Raw genomic sequence first — 13846 nt, forward strand, 5'->3', positions numbered from 1 at the left:
GTGCTCTCTGCATTTTCTCATATTTTACTGTGTTCAAACATAATGATTATGCAGGAATATCTTTTCATTCTGATATATTAAATTGAATTTATAATAGGGAAACGTTAAGCTTTGATTTTTTAACACTGGATTAAAAAATACAACTAGCTGGCACAGAAACCTTTTCCTTTTTCCTCTCATAGCTTCTTCAAACCTTTCTGATTTTGCAACCATGCAAATTAATTTTTCTTTTATAGAGACTGCTCCTAGCAAAAAAAAATAAAAAAAATAAAAAAAATAAAGAGAAGCGTTCCACATTTTGGCTCAGATATTACCAGAAAAATTGCTGTTTGCTAATTTTCACTGAATCACAATCTTGGCTCAATGGGATGTAACAAAGGGCAACAGAAGTACATAATTTCTCTAAAAGTGTCTGTAAATTCCACGTGCTAAAGACTTTATTCCTTAGAAGTGTTTGTTACAAATATATTTTCACATACATAAAACTTAGTAACTTCATTTCTTAGAAGTAAATAATCTAGTTGCGATTTCTGAGAGTATGTTACAGAGACCCAAACTCAACAAGTAGTCAAGCATGCACCTACATAAGAGGAAGTGAATAATGCTAATTAAGGTAAATAGTTCTCACTAACTAGCCACACTGTCATACTAACTTTGAAAGTTAGGGATGTGCCTAACTATCCTCAGTAAGATCTTCTCAGACTTGCAAATCTATCTGTGAATACATTTACTCACCTACTCAAAGTACATAACTCTCCCATCCATTATCTTGTTTATTCCTCATCTTCTGTTAAATTCTTGTCCCTTACTCTGGCCAACGTAATGTGGGTAAAGAGACTGTAATTCTCAAAGCTCAGAAGAGGACTATTTCAGCACAAGAGCTGAGAAGAGTTTTGAGAGTATGCAAGACGACTGTCATCTTGTAGGGCCTTCACACATGGTCCTATGCTAGGATGGAGGTGTTCCAGAGATAAAAAGTGGTACTGGTTTTAGAGTACTTGAAGGGAGTTACCTTAACTTATATTGGAAACTGTGTAGAATTATGCTCAAATGTATTCCTACCTATTTTCCATTCCTGCTGAGAGTGGAGACAATTAGGTGATGCAGACAGCAACCTAAAAAAAAGCAAACAATTAATTTAAAAAGTGTGATTAATTAAACTATCTGTAAAAAATGTTAGGTACAAGAGAAAATGTATGACTGGCAAAACATTAGGATGCATTGTAAAGGCAGAACCAAACTGAATATAAGTGAAAGATACAGACGGAATAACAAATAATTAACAAAAGTTAAAGCAGACTAATATAAATGGCAATAATACTCTTGTATAGAAAGACCAACAGATCCAAACATCCTGTTCTTGTATTTTATTAAGCCATATGTTCATTTAAAGCACCTTATAAATAACATTCTTTATGACAGGTTTTCTCATTTTTATAGAAAGATACCAGAAAAATACACATTTAAGGTTAACGTCTGTAAACAGTGGTGTTCATTTAAATATATAACTACCTTAGACTACGATACCTCAGTATTTTCAGTAGGGAAAATACAGGGAAGCAAGCAGGCACAGAATAAATACTAAGATCTTAGTTGAATTTCACATGATTTTACACGACACTTTTTAATATGGCATCTCTGCCTGCATTGCAATCATACATAGGCTTTCTGCATGCTGATTTCATAACCATCCTTCTATAGATATATGGCGACAGATGAGTGAACTTTTGCCTTAAACATTTCTTGGTACATAAGGTGCAAGCAAACCATAACCCCGAACAAGCCATCTGTTCCCGGCGGAAACAGGACTGAGCTGCTGCAACCCCCGAAATGGTCTCCCTGCGACCACCCAGGACACAGTGAGCCTGCGCTGAACCAGACCACGATCGGGCAGAGACTTTGGGACCTGGACTGTAAATTATTGCCGCTTAGCACAACTTCTATAAAACTTGCTTAGCATGAGTAGCTAAATTTGCTGAAGCCTTAGGCCGCACTCCCTAGTTCAGTGAGAAAGGGCCCCAGAGCTGGTGCAGGCTGGAAAGAAAAGGGAGTTACAAGCAGTCTGCATTCCTGTGCTTCACACTCCAGGAGGGAGGATGTCAAGGCTTTGAAGTGAGGCCTGCTTGGGCGCCAGGACCCTGGGGATCAGGGCCTCTTCTCGCTGCTGAAACAGTGCTGGTTGGGGGTGGGGGGGGGCCTGGACTATCTCAGGGTCTGGATTATATTCCCTTTGTCTGGAACTTGGGAGATAACACCTACTATCACTGCTGGGGCAGTACTAATTTGTCAGGGCCTTGAGAGATAAGGGCAGGACCCGAAGAATGAAGACACATCTGTCAGCAGAAACCGCAACAGTAAACAGCCTACCTAGGGACAGTGATGAGACCCAATAAGGAGCAGGAGACCCCAGACCTAAATATTACTATGGGTCCAAACTACTGCGTGAAGGGTGGAGAGCTTAAATTGGAAAGTATAATTGCCCAGGGATTTCTTTGTTCAGGGTCCCTCTTCGGAGGCACCCAGCCTGAGCTGTAATTCGAACGGAGTCAGCAGAACATCATCGGACTCGGAGTGGTGGTAGCTAGCTTCTTCTCTCCTTTTCCAACTTTCTCTATCTTTTCCCCTTACCCTTGTTCCCCTCCTCCCTTCACCTCCCCTTCGCCTTTCCCCACCTTTTCTCCCCACTTCGTGGGAAATAAAGTTAAATGGTTGTACAATATTTGACCGGTTTTAGCGTCTTAATCTCGTCCTTGGGATCGTAACGAAACCCGCCCCCCCGATATTGGTTCGGGACAAGATAATGCTATGAACCTGGCACCTGCTAAATGGCCAGCATCAAACAACAGGTGTTCAGATCCAGACTGAGATCATGGCATGCTCATATTCTCCCACAAATCTCCTTGGCAGTGAAAAGTAAGGTATCAAAAAGGACCAGCAGAAAGGGAATTGAATTAAGATACTTACTACTTTCATTTATACTTTCAGTGAAGAAAACAGTATTTTTTCTTGGTTACTGTTCCAAGTCATCTCATATTAGAAACAGTGATCAAGGATCTGTGGAGAAGGATATTTTTGCAGCAGATAAGCGCTCTGTTTCTGATTTGACAGTACTTCCTATTCATTATACACACTGAAGCCGAATTCCTTAGCCTCCAGAATAGTTACACATCTTTCCTTCATCAAGAGGTGCGTAGAAAGAATTCTAATAGCTTCTTAACCTACATCTCTGTGTTGAGGTGTGCATCTAATGACACATTATTATTAGCGAGGTCTTTTGAAAAGAAGATATGCTTCCAAACAGAAACCTCAAGAGATTAATCAGTCTGGCTAAAAGCTGTTACGTGCTTTTAGCACCTCAGATGAAATGAGCTATTCCTGACTATTAGATCTACCTAAAGCCTTTGTATTTCTAATCATTTACACCTTCCTTTAATTGACTGAATCTATTTCTTAAAGGAAGTCAATTAGCTTGAATACATCTTCTCATATCATTTAATACAAATAAAAGAAACACATTTCTCTTGGTAGGTTTTTAATGTAATGGCAACTCCATCTTATTTTTCCCCTCTCCTTTCTTTAAAACAGGGTGTTAGGTCATAATAGAGACTAACACTCTGATCTGAATATGCAAAGAACAAGAAGTCCAGAGACAATTCTGATTAGGAGAAATAGGGATAAACTTTCCATTTCTGCACTGCAATAATGTCATACTACAAAATGTTCTTTGAGATCATGTGCAGGAAAACAGTATGCAGCTATTTGGTACTAATATTATAATTATTACTTCTGAAGTGCAAATATAATCTCAGAAAAACATTACTAATGACACTATGTAAGTGTTTGTATATAATAAAAATTATTCCAAAAATAGCAAACAATTAACAGCACACTTTAGGGTGTGTGTGGCTTCAGGATGAAACAGCCTGCCTTTACTCTGTGCTGCCACAACTAACCCATTCCTGGTACCCCAAACAGCTACTTATGGTTACACTCTATTGCAGCATTCAGTATAGATAATTACAATCATTCCAAAGTCTGCAATTTTAGAATGATTCTACTCATTAGCAGAAGCTGAAGAAAGTTTCACTAAGTTAGCCAAATAGAGAATGAGCAGCTCTGGACTCCAGAAGAATAGCGGTTTGTGAAAAATCCAGCACAGAGTAAAATCATACCAGGTAATAATATCATAATTGCTACTAGCTTCTTCCCTGTCCCTCTTACACTTACACAAAAGGTCAGATATGACAGTGTATTCAGTTAAACTTCAGTAATAACTAGCAGCCACTCCCGCTGCTCAGGAGATTTTTTAGCCCTGTTTCTGTCTAGTCCCCTAATGCAATGTACCTTCAGGAAAAAGGATTGAGTCTGTAAACAGAATGACCGGCCCTAAAGACTTCCCATGACTGTTCCATAGATGATGTGCTGGGTTTGCTGATGCAGCTACGCTTGTTTTAAAACATGCTTCCCTTCATTGTTTCTTCCAGTAAAAATGCATATTATCAAACTATCAAATATTTTATTCTTTGAGAGAAAAGAATCAATTAAAACAAATGGTTATCAACAGAAGCCAAGTACCTGGACACCAATGCTATAAACCAGTGCATTCGTGAGCAGCAAGAAAAAAATATTTCTTGAAATATTATTAGCAAAAGATACTAAATTGATATGCTAGAATAGAACTGTTACTCTAATACTGTGGAGTTCAGATATCCTCTTTATTCCTCTTTAATGGAAGTGTCATCTTTTGTTAAAACTGACATAGGTTCCAAAATAAATTATATCAAATACTTAAAAACATACTTTTTTTATTTTTAAGCAGCCAGATAGGAGAGGTGCTGGACTAACCTTTCTCTCTCCTTAGACTATCAAACTCATTAGACTTGTTTTTTGCTCTACAATGGAAATACTATTATAGGACTTTTAAAAAAAGAAGAACTTTTGGAAAATGCTGGGATGGCCCTATAATTAAGTTCTGAGAGGCTGAACCTGAAAAGATTACATCTTTTCTCACTTTTATCGTTTCCTCTCTCATACCTACACATATTCATACCTGTAGCACACTGGCCTAATATAGGTAGGCATGTTAAATTAACCTTTCCATATAATATATTTATTGTTTACTTTTTAGAAAAACCAACAAATAAAGGGATAACAAGGGGAAAGAAGAGAGCAGAACTGAAAAATACTAGATCATTTATTAACGTTGGTGTGGGTCAGAAGTGCAATTCCAACGGTTGATCCAGTCATACTGTATGATTCAAGTAACAGCTCTTCTTCTTTCCTATCACCATTTTTCTTCTTTCCACAGTTTAAGAGAGATTCTGTGACCCTCTACTCAAATTTCAAACATGCATGATGACTTGACTGTTTCAGAGATAGATTATTTTCTATACTTAAAACACAGAATATTTAAAATAAGTTCTGGAATGTGACTTCCAGAAGTTCTACGTTATATGTTGATACACTTTTTTAAAGAGAATAAGTAAATTCCTCTACACATTTCCTATATTACAATTAACTATCGTTTGAACTTGCTTTTTATAAGACAGAAAACAGTGTATATGATAGTCCTGGAATGAAAATACAAAGGTAATTTCAAATTCTTTTAAAGATGTATCTAATAAACGATTACACTTAGTCACCAACAATATTAACAGTGAAGAGTGTCAGATAATTTAAAGTTCGTTTACAGTATTCACATCTTATTTTCATGTGTCTCACTCTATTAAAGCAATGATCAGCCAACTTTACAGCTGGGAAATTAATAATGCTCCTTGAAAAAAAGCCGATCTCTGAGCCAAAACAGAAAGTAATGAGCACCGAGAACATAAGCAAACACTAAATAAAATGAACTTCACAACATGACATTTTGATTGAAATGAAACAAAAACCAAAACCTGTAAATTCTAGCAGTAACTTGTTTTTGAACACAGCCTAGCTCTTACAACATAGTAACAATTATCAAATAAATAGCAGTCCTTTTTTTGTCTATGACTGCATATTATTTACCAAATTTATTCCTTATGATGCTACATAGTACCTCCTAACCTACCTTTTTGGTAGGATCATATCAACATCCGCAAATAGAATCTATCTTAAATGATAATGTTGAATTACAGGATGTAGGAAAACCTGCCTTAATGTACAAGCGCATGTGTGTGCATACAACCATTTTTATCAGAATATGGACGGAGGTCAGAGACAGGAATTCTGGGTTTTCCTCTCTTACTGACTGGTTAATAATTACCAATCTTAAGCAACATGTCTTTGCTGAGCAAGACATCATACCTTCAAAAAGAGCAAAGAAATGTCCACATACAGTTGATTCTGCCATCCAAGTGGCCCCTTTCTATTCTGCAATACTATTGATGCACAGTTTATCCAATTACTGCAAAATTTTGTTGCAGAATCTCAGCCTAAAATAAAAGCATTAATAACGGTGTGAACCAAATGCAAACCAATGCAGGAGGACTTTCAGAAGTCTGTAAAGAATCTGAACCAAAACATGGAATAGATGTGGTTCTATTCAATGCAGTAATCCTTACTGAAGAAAACCACAATGAAAAATAACTTCCATGTGTTTTATTTAAATGGATAATTGAGGAACGGACTGTTTTTTTTTTGTTTTTGTTTTACCTGCTGAAATCCCTATACCTTACTTCTGAAATTGTACCAGAAGTTCTGATCACATACCATGGGGACTGTTAAAAACACATACCCAGATAAATGGAGGTCTTACAACACTGTGCTACTTCCAATATAATGACTCTATTGGTAAACAGCTAAGCATAGACAAAAAGGTGATTTATGTAAATGTCATCCCTATCAAACAGCAACATCTACACAAAGAGCTTCTTCTGTACCAGAAGATCTATAGGATGCTGTCATACCATGATTGCTCTGATTATGATAAAGCTCATCATGCCAGGGCTACTTGAACAAGAAAAAACTGGCAGCATTTACTACTATTGGTATCTTACTGCAGTATTGGCATCAGCTTCAGTTTCTTTTGAAAATTCTGTTCTATTCTAGCAGTTAACTGCCCAAGCCAGGAAATACTAATGGAACAACTGAAAATGAATACCTCAAAATATGCTTAGAACCAAAAAATTCTCTATAAATGAGCTAAAAAAATTGTGCTGAAAAATAACAGAGGTGAAAAAGAAGAAATTGTCCAGTTATCGAAACAAGCACACATGATGAATCATAGTGACTCAGGGAGTCCAGTGGTATCCCCAGCTCTTTCACATTCAGCAGGCTCAGAGTTCTGCATATTAGAAAACTGAAAATGGCACACACAAACACAGACAATAGATATGTACTAACCCTAACATTTCTTCATTTTTACATTTTCAAACAAGTGAAATCTGCAAAGAGAGATTAGAATATAACAAGTCATGGTTTAAAATAACAGTTTTTGGAATTAGAAATCAAATTGTTTTCTCTCACAAAGCATAGTAATTGTTTGACTGCCACCCAGAAAAGTTCAAAAGGACAGAAACTTCTTAAGCTAGGCAATGAACTATGCAACTAACTTAAGCTGGCTGACAAAGGCCATCAGGTAAGTACAAACAAAAAATTCACTAATTCACATCGCATCTTTAAATAGATGGCTATATAATTAATTGCTAAAAACACAAACATTCATAATACAGCCTGCTCACATACCAACAGCCTGGATCTTTGATCATCCATAGGTGATTGCTAGACTTGGTCACAGTTAACCTAATCTATGACTGACTTGCTCATGAAATTGCTCCATAACATCTAGATGAGGAGCTCTTTGTTAGTAACCTCCTCATCAAATTATTCCTCTGCTTTTCTGCTGAAGTCAAGTTTCCAGGTGGTGTATTGACCATCTATGCCTCTTTTCTGGAAGAAATGTGGGAATTTACATGTTCACTGGCAAGTTATCACATGTGTGAGAAAATCCTCAGTTCTGAAAACTTCAACCTTTCTCCTTGAATGACAGCCTTAATTCTCAGCTATTATGTGGAAAATAGCTTATTGGTATTCACCGTTGCTCTCTTTAGGTTTGTCACATCAGACTGCCAGCTGAAAAGGACTTGCATATCCCTCTTTCAGATGCTACTTCACATACCTAATGTCTGTTCACGTAACTACATTTGTAATGCATTTAGTTGGCCCCAGGTCCCAACTCCATCCCTGGGTTCATTATGTTCTGGAGAAAACATACACCACATAGCTGCCTTGAAAGAACCCAACAGTGCTTGCCAGAAACTTCTGTGCTTTGCAATGAACAAATAATCTATTTTCGTGAAAATTAAAGAGCTGCTCAATAAATAAATGTATAAAAAGGTCTGTAAATGATTGCAACTCCATGCTTAAGAAATTGATAGATCTCCTGTAAAACAATTGTGACCATCTCCAGCTTGTGATTTCCTTGTTGTTATTGGTGGTGATGGTGGTGTTAAATACAGCAATAATGCAACTTCCTCCTGGGAAGCTGCACTACAATAACACAAGGGGTGAATTTTCTGTTTGAGCCTCATGGATTTAACTGCAAAACTCAGAAATGATATCAATAGCCATGTTGTAAAGCCCCCCTGAAGCAAACTGAATATGTAACTTAGAAAAGTTCACAGCAGGATAGAAATCCTGTGTTGCTGTTTTTTTACTGAAACTTGTGATGACTGGTATTATGCTGACAATCATTCACAGAACTCTTTTCAAAGTGGATGCAACATTCTGAACATGGAATAGAATCATTCCAGCCATTACACCTAAGATTGATTAGAGCTGTCTCAGGTCTTTCTGACAATACTGCTCTGCATAGGAAAGATATGCTTTTAGTACATATATTTTATTGAAATATTCTGCTCTGAATAAACTATATTGGACAAAGTTTAATCTAAGTTTTCTTATTTCATTTACATGATGCCAAGATATTTTATTTCAATAACACAGACACTTTATTCTGATAAAGTAAAAAAAACTTTTGCTCTAGTTTGTTCACAGTTACACTTCCATGTAAAATATTTTAATAACCTATTCAGAAGCTCTGGTGAATGAAATGTAATAGTAGTACTTACTTTGTTATATTCTAAATAATATTATAATATATAGTAAGGTATTGCCAAATACTGGCTTTATATTTTCCTTTGTAATTTAAACAAACCTCAAAGTATCAGTATTCCCTGCAGAGTGGACACTTCAAATTCCTATCAGTTCCACAAGCAACACTGCAAGAATTTCCTCTTTTCAGTCAGTCCAGGTCCTTAGCTTTGTAATAGGTTATCCAGATCCAGATAGAAAAAAAATCCACATGTGTCTATCCACTATCATATTATCCTTAATTTATACTGAGTTTAAACATAGCCTTTTTTTCTTTTGGATATAAAACATGAAATACTGTAAAATATTTGTATCAAAGAGGAGCAAGAAAAGTAGAGAGAGGGCTTTGTCCATTTCCAGTGGGTATGTTGACTTTACACTGATGTTAATTATAGTTATTAGCAAAAAACAGAGGAAATATTAAAGACTTGGTGGATTGTAGCCATAAAACTATATATAGGAATCCCACTCCAGAGAGCACATAGACAGAAATACGTACTATTGTGAACCATTAGGGATTTGACCTACAACCTTTTTTACTATTACAAATATGAACTTCCCTTACGGAGCAAGTGGAGTGAATTAGGTACACACAGCAACCACAGCACATCACAAGTTTTGCCGTGTGAGGGAAACATATCTTCAGAAAGTTACACATGTCCAGAAAGCATTTAAACCTGTCTGAGAATGGCAGGATTCTCCCAGTTTAAAGGAATCATCAGAGGATGCAAAACTGGCAGGGCAAATTTCATGATAGTCATTTCTCGCCCTTCTATTACAGCAAGGATTTAAGTGCAGAGGAGAGGTAAGCTGGGGCTGAGAATACGGCAGGCACTGAGTCCATTCTCCCTAAACCAATACTTCTGAGACTGTGGTAAAGGATACTTTTAATTCCAGCTGAGGTTAACCAGGCACTGCTGGTTACTTAGAGACTGTAATACAGAATCTCAAAGCCTACCTGCTTTATTTTTTCCCAGATGCAATTTAAGTTGTCTCAAGTTTTGCCACAGATTAAGTGCTTACAATATGTGATTACACCTTTAAATCTCTGCACGAATTTGTCATTAATACTTTCCTTGCAAGTTATACTGCTATTCTGTTTCTGTGATTGCACAACATTCCTGAAATATGCGCCTCAAAGAATAATTTAGACCTTTCTACCTTTTTACATTGCTATAATAAAGTTGTAGTCTCTCACCTGCAATTTAATCTTATCCATACCATTTCAGAAGAAAGAAAAACAATGCCTCTCCCATGCCAGTCCATTTGATGCTGATATTTTAGAAATTAATCTTTCCTTTGCTAATAGAATGTGAATAAGAAAAACAGTTATCAATTATCTGTCAGGAAAATAATAATTTTGTTACTCTTCTATACATCCACTTATATTTTCCACAACAGATCATCAAGACCTTATCTTAAAATAGCAATATTAATTGTACTTCAGTTGTTTGATTCAATTTAATTTAAGTGGTTCCAGATGACTGTAGAGTTGGATACTGAGATTTAACGTGAAGCTAGATTAGTATATTTTTTAGCAAAAGAATTAATCATGACTACTTTTGGAGCAGTAGCCTTCTCCTTCCATGCCAGTGTCTTCTTATGGCATGATTCTAGGAGAACAAAAACACATGTATAGCCTCATTTTTACAGTACAGAGTATGTCACACTATCATATTTATCCTCACATTAGGCATTGCCATGTCCTGGGCTGGACAATCCTTTCTATCGATTCCATAGCTCTGTAGCAAGAATACTCAAGCCAGGCAAGTCTACATGGTGCTCCTCATCACTTTACAGGGTTCTCTTTTGACCTCATTTCGAAGAATATGGAGTCTGATGAGAAGCTCCCAATACCGCATGTAGGACCTTATATGACTTTGAGTCACCTTCTGTAGGATCAATGTCAACCTACACTTTGCTTTTTTCTTTTGAAAGTCTGCAACAGGCAAAGGAATAGCAATACTTTAAATAACAGTATTTCAGTCCTCAGTAGTAATGGCAAACTGAATGTAATTGAAAAAAAAATACGTAATATAATGCAACATGAATCAAAATCTCTGGCCTTTGCCTTATATTCTGAATTGTTCAGTTCAAACCCATTTTACCAAATACATGGGTCTCTCTTCTGAAATGGGTTTCCACACTCAATTAAATGTAGAAGGAAATGGGCCCTTACAAAACAAAACAAAACAAAACAAAACAAAAATTAAAGATGTCTTTTTAAATCTAACACAGATGACATTTTCATCAAATACCTTTTGTATCCCAAAGAATGTAAATTGAACAAGATGTTAACAGCTATGAATTGGCCTAAAGGAATCAGCCACAGGATGCATGAGAAATGTATCCTTTCCCTCAAAAATGCTGCAAAATTTATTTGCATCTACAGCTCTTGCTCAGTACAAGATTATTCCTTGCAGTGATTTTTTTTTCCAGAAGAGTTATCACTTGCATTTTAAGTGCCTCATGTAATGGATCTTCCATCACCTTCCTTGCGCTACAATCTAGGAGCTGAAGATCCAGAAAACACATCTAAGTTAATGATGTTCTTTACTTGGTGCCTGTTCATATAAACTAGTAATTACCCATTTTCTGAAGTTTAACACTCAAACGAACTTACCGGGCCTGAGTTCTGTTAGACGGTTGATGGAAGCCTTAAAAAGATGACAGAAGATGACAGGAAACATATCTCTTTTCACAGAGAAATATCGTATGAATTATTAATCTGACCCAGAAAAGATTATAATCAAAGACTAGCAGGGGCCCCTTGAGCACTGTTAGTGCATAATTCAGTCCTCTGAATCTTGAAAGCTTAGGGAATTGATACGTGAAGGAGCAGAGAAATATTGCAAAGTATATGTCACAGATACAGGAATTTTAAACATCAATCATGTTATCTACTATATATATTGTTACTTATATATATGGACATATTTTTAATTATTCCTATATCAAGATTTCTTTTAAAACACAGAGGGAGATACTTATAATTGCTAAAAAATATTATGGAACAATTCCAAAATTCAACCCTTTCTGCTGCATTTCTCCTAGAATGGCTATGCTTTTTCTGCTTCTTTGATGCTACAGACAGCAGAATTTAATATTTATTTCTTAATTGCAGAACTATTTCTACAGAAGCAACAGAAATAAATATAACCGTGTACAAGAAAGACATCAAGAGAATCTTATCTTTATTCAGTGCTGAATACCATTACCACTGACCACATCTTCAGATACTGAAACTACAGAATCATGACTTTGAGTGAATAAAATTATGAAGAACATATAGGTAACTAAAGATTTTAGCTCAAGCGTATTCGGTTCATGATACACAGCAGCTGTAGAAAAATTACCTCTACTTTCTATCTACTGTAAAAAACATGTTGACATGATCCTCTATATTTTTACTGCCCCTGAAAACAGAAGATATCTTCAGATTATCATCTTCTTTATGAAATAATCACAGAAATTACCTGAACTAATCCTGAATTACATCTTGTTAAGGTGTTTCTAGCATGACAGATCTGCTAATACAAGATAGTGCAAAATGCATAAAGTTCTACTGATTACATGTACAAGCAAGTAAAAGAGAAAGAAACCAGGACACTAGATTCTAGATCTTACAGTGCTTGACAGATTTTCAGCACACAGATTACATGAATTATTTCATCGACTTCTAAATGCAGGATATACTATATATGGAATCTCAGATGGATAGAAATAGACAAACAAACAAAACTTTTAAACTACTTTCCTTAGAGTATTTCTATTACTATACTTGACCTATATCAGTTTACAGTAGGATTGATGATGCTTTGCAGTTCATCTGCTTAGAAAATACACAAGTTGCCAGCTGCCTGCTCATTCAAACATGCATAGCTGGTGTCACATAAAACATTTTGAAAACTGTAGCCAAAGTGTTTACATTACATCTCATCTGAGAAAGCCATTTAGGGCCATCCTCCCACACCAGAGGGTCCGAAATTTAAAAACTGTCTAAAGGTTTAATGAAATGCAAAACCTTTGCCGGTTTCTCCTGTCTCTGTGGGATGAACACACAGCATAACACTTACAGAACCCTCAAGCTATCTCAGTCTGATATATACTATTATTTATGCAACAGATATAGGTTTAAATATTTATATTACACATTTAATCAGGTACACACTACCTTATCTTTAAAATAAGCTTCCCATTTGATTAATTTCTCATTATTTTCAACATACGCTTCATCATAACGAGATTTTTGAAAAGTAAATTTTTCTCTGCAAATTCAATGAGAAAAAACAGAGGAATGTAGGAATACGCCCAAAGCCCTCACTGTCCAGAGGTTGAAATTCTTATGAGTCTTCAAATAAATGAAGCACAAATTTCTAGAGAAAACTTCGGAGTAACCAGCGTTTTTAAGTCAGCCAAAACTTAGAGACTTCAGTATATATTGCATAAAGTTGAGAGTTTTTGGTGGGTATCTAAACCATCCCCAGCGTACACAGAGTTCCATTTCAATACAAAGCAGAGGGATTACTTAGATAATCCTTATTACAGTTTCTGAGCACTTCACAATCCTTAACGGTTGTCATTGTTTAAGCAAGTACTTTTACAGAGGGGAAGAGGCCCCAAGGTCTAGAAATCTAAAAGACTGCGAAGACTCTTCTTGAAAGTGATTTTTCCACAGTTATTTAGACCTGCACCACTAAAAATCCGAAGCACACCAAGGGTACAGCACACATTTGAGTGTGGGTCTTATCTCCTTATCCTAATCATTTTT

The 13846-nt window shown here is 36.1% G+C and overlaps 1 long non-coding RNA gene across 2 annotated transcripts in view; it reads right to left on the reverse strand.

Annotated features, from left to right (window-relative positions):
- Positions 1-13846, reverse strand: part of LOC112985696 (uncharacterized) — a 128702-nt gene that overhangs the window by 60656 nt on the left and 54200 nt on the right. Inside the window, exons 3-4 of one of the 2 annotated variants that reach the window (XR_010389478.1) lie at positions 2965-3054; positions 1063-1115 (exon numbers count right to left, since the gene is read on the reverse strand). This is a non-coding gene — a long non-coding RNA (uncharacterized LOC112985696). The remainder of the gene's footprint in view (positions 1-1062; positions 1116-2964; positions 3055-13846) is intronic. The other variant, XR_003259804.2, reaches the window with a different exon arrangement.

Source organism: Dromaius novaehollandiae, chromosome 5 (assembly GCF_036370855.1).
Source record: "Dromaius novaehollandiae isolate bDroNov1 chromosome 5, bDroNov1.hap1, whole genome shotgun sequence".
Lineage (NCBI taxonomy): Eukaryota > Metazoa > Chordata > Aves > Casuariiformes > Dromaiidae > Dromaius > Dromaius novaehollandiae.